The sequence below is a fragment of the Lactuca sativa genome, chromosome 8, assembly GCF_002870075.4.
Source record: "Lactuca sativa cultivar Salinas chromosome 8, Lsat_Salinas_v11, whole genome shotgun sequence".
Lineage (NCBI taxonomy): Eukaryota > Viridiplantae > Streptophyta > Magnoliopsida > Asterales > Asteraceae > Lactuca > Lactuca sativa.
The window spans coordinates 12092095-12096130 of record NC_056630.2 but is presented as its reverse complement, the minus strand read 5'-3'; the positions used below and the strand labels follow the sequence as shown (position 1 = coordinate 12096130).

Here is a 4036-nt window from a genome sequence, read left to right as displayed (position 1 = left end):
AAATTGCTCTGGTGAAGGCCACCCAAAAGGATCATGCTACTATCGGGTCAAGTACATACCAATTATAGTTATGGGCTTAGACACCTAATCCAATAGTTGCTTGGCCGAATTTCACAAGAAGAGCCACCACCACCACCGCCTGCCGCCACAAGGGTGGCTGAGTGTGTGTGTGTGTGTTCATTTGGATATTGTTGTATAATTGTAATTAGTGGTCGGAATAATCAAGGAAATTCATAACCACCACCGTGAGGTGGTGGCCACCGCTGCGAGCCGCCGTTGGCCACCACTACCCGAGGTGGTAGTACGTGGTGCCCAACTTAATTAAAAATTAATTAACCTAACAGCTTAACTAATGGACTAATTAGATCGTGATTGGGTTGGAAACCCTAATTAGGGTTTAGAAAACCCTGATTTTGAATATGTTTATTTGGAATTGTCGGGACCTGCATTTTGGACCTTTGGATTGAAGTTATGAATTAAGCCTGATCACATTGTATGTTTGACCTAGTAGAGTGATGGACTTAATTGATTAAGTCCTTAATGGGTTAAGTAAGAAACACTTAACCCTAATCGTCATTTTATGTGAAAACCCTAATTTTTCTTGGGCCTTAGGTTGGACCTTTCTCTTGGGCTTTGGAGATTGGGCTATTAATGATCCATCCAAAACAAGTATATAGACTAGAATATTTAGATGGGCTATAGGATATGGCCCATTGGAAATGCTTGGGCCTAATTTGAAAAATTAGGCCATAGATGGGCCATAATTGGGCCTTGAGGATTATGAGAGGTTGGACCATAGGAATGCCAAATGTTTGGACTGAAATAAATGGTTTGGCCTAAGGGTAAGACCATGTACAGGTTTGGGCCCAATTTGGAAAATTGGGCCACATGTTGTGCTTTGGTTCATTGTTTGACTTTTGGCCCTTTGGATTGGGCCTTGGGATAAGTTGGGGGTAAAGTAGTCTTTTACCCCAAGCACGGACTTATAGTTATGAACTGGAACCCAATTATTAATTGGGTGTTATTTTGATGTTGACAGTTTGGGAATCTGTCGTCCAGCAGCTTGAGTTTTGTCCGCGGGACATCAGCAGTGTGAGGTGAGTTACCTTCCAATAGAAGTGGGTCGAAGGTACTAATACTGGCCCACTAGTAAGTGTTATAGTAGAGATGATTGTCATTGTGATAATTATCTGGTATGTCACTATATGTTATGCTCTATGTCACTACTAGAAAAATACCCATTAATGACGCGCAAACCATGACACGTGCTGTTTTACGATACGCAAAAGTGTGTGCCCAAAAAATAATGTCAAATCGCCCGAAATGTGAAAGATTTAGGACGCGCATTTTTGCGTGCCCTAAAATTAGTGTTAAAAAAACATGGAGGGCACCTTTCATAAAAAGAACGTCATGAAATCATGTCGTTTTATATTTTTTTTAATGAAACACACACATCTTCATCTTTAGTAGCGGGAAAAGGAATTCCCGAAAAATTAGAAAATTTGAAAGCCCGCTATGGCGATTTAGGTCTAGTTCGTCTCCATCTCTCGTTCACTTCCATCTCCACTTTCTCTTCCATCTACAATATCTCTTCCATCACCCACCTTGCCGGCGATGAAGGTTTCTCGTTATTATGCCCCAATTGTTAATCCATCCAAGTGAGTCCAACTTAGGGCAGGATGCGCCAATCCATCCATCTCCAGTGTCTTCACGCGTATAATAATAAATATATGCAAACGGCAGAGAGAGTGGACAGAGGTGGTGGCGTGGTTCACAAAGGTCTCCGGACGGAGGAGGTGATCCGTGGCCGGTCCCGCAAACGGAAGAGAAGATAGGTCGAGCGTACGCAGGTGAGCAGCAAGGGGGAGATGAGAGAGAGAGAGCAGGGAAGTTGTCGGTGGTTCGGTGGATCATGAAGTGAACGAAAGCCCTAAATCATCATATTTTGTTTCCCTTCTACCAAAACACCGCACCATTTCCACCTCCATCATCATATTCCGTTTCCCTTCCCCCCTCTCTTTAAGATAAACCCTAAATACTACTAGGCACGTTTCCTCACCGGCTACCAGTACCACCATTTCTTCTCTTCTTTTCATAGTGAACTTTCCTTTTTCATAGATCACTCTCGTGTTCTCTTTGCAAACTAACACCTGAACTGACTATTTCCAATACTTCTCAGATGGATATCGTTTATTCTGACATCCAATGGCCCAAGAACTTACCGCTTACCACCGTCGTCATGAACTTCGCCACATTCAAGCACCATATTTTTGACCCTTTTTTCTAAGCTTTCTTTACATAAGTACAAAAGATTTAATTTCATTTAACAAGTATAAGATGCAGGTACATGAAGAATCATAAATCAAAACTCAAAATTATAATCTGAAATTGTGGGAAAGAGGATCTAAGTTGATCAAGTTCAGGTACCATTTATTTTGATTCATAGATTTCATGATTTATGCTGAAAAGATTTGTGGCTTCTTTTGTTGTTGTTGTGTCTGTTATTTGAGGGTAAAAGGATCATTTAGTAAGTTGGTATTGAGTCTATGAGGCAGTTTGGCAACCCTTTTTATCTTGTTTATAATAAATCTACGAATATCTGCACCAATTGAGGGGTGGATTATTCTGGTTACTGGGGTACATGAAGAAGCCCAATAGGACGACTTACAAAATGCATTTGGGGAGTTTGGTGAGATTAAGAACTTGCATCTAAATCTTGATCGCAGGGCTGGTTTTGTCAAGGTATTGTGATATTATTTTGTAGTAAGTTGTGTTTTCTTGTTGTATGAAGTATGGAAGTGGCAAAGTTGTAATTTGGCTTAACACTGCAACAGGGGTATGCACTGATTGAGTTGAAAGCTTTGAAGAAGCAGAGAAAGCTATAGTTGTAATGGATGGAAGTGAGATGCTGATTCAGAATGTGAATATTGATTGGGCATTCAGTGAAGGTCCTTTCAGAAGGAGAAACAATAGGAGGAGGTATATATGTTCTTATTTCCTTTTCTTGTTATGTTTTCAACACATGAAATAAAATTCATGTTTTAAGTTTCATTTTTTGTAACTAATGTGCTTTTTGATAATCTGCCAGATCACCTCATGGGAATTGGTCAAGAAGTCCAAGGATGAGATTTTGATTTGGTGGGGTTGATGTGCACAAAAGTACCCACTAATTTTAATATTTATGACCTAACAAACTTAGACTAACTATGCACTTATAGGCAGTGTACCTAGTCAGATTACAGTATAGCTTAGGTAAGTCGGGTGTCGATCACAGGGAATGGTGGTGAATTAATTTAAAATATTTGATTATAGGTTACAGGTCACATGAAAGAATAAAGAAATATTTTAATAAATCTCAAACTAACAATTAATTAACAACTTTTGATAAACTAACAGGAAAACAAATCTCTTCAGGTACTTTGATTTAGATAAATTACACCTTAAAAACATAGACAATTGCATACACAAATTCATTTATTTATGTTCACCGATTCCTAAAATGATTAGATTCGCATTCACTACAACTAATCCTTTAGCAAACAAGTCAATTTAAACAGTGATCGGTTGATTAAACTAACATGCTTCCTAGTGTTCAGTTCGTATCAAGCAAGACTTGTAAACATAGTTAATCAAATTACTAATTCAATTTAACCTCTTGTTGATGGTCATCAACAAGGCTCACACATTAACTTACTTATTTCCAAGTTAATCCTAGTTTCACATTCGTTATTCCTAGACTTATAATCTCGATGGTCATCAAAATCATAAGAGACAAGCAATCAAGCAGATGTTCATACAACTCAATTCACTTAACAATTAACAGCAAATAATCATCATTAATACGTAAGGATCTTTTAACAAGCTTGGCAAGATAAATTAAACATAAACAAATAATTCAATATTGCAATTAGTCTAATAATCAAAGCTTCATTCAATCATAAACGCAAAGTAAAAGGTTTTTACACCCAAATCAGAAACTAAATATAGAATAGTAACACAATGGAATGCTCATGGTCACGTTAACAACCCATATGAT

The 4036-nt window shown here is 38.2% G+C and overlaps 1 pseudogene; it reads left to right on the top strand.

Moving 5' to 3' along the window:
- Positions 1-1418: 1418 nt before the first annotated feature.
- On the top strand, positions 1419-3134 carry LOC111904064 (RNA-binding protein Y14A-like; annotated as a pseudogene).
- The last annotated feature ends 902 nt before the right edge of the window (positions 3135-4036 follow it).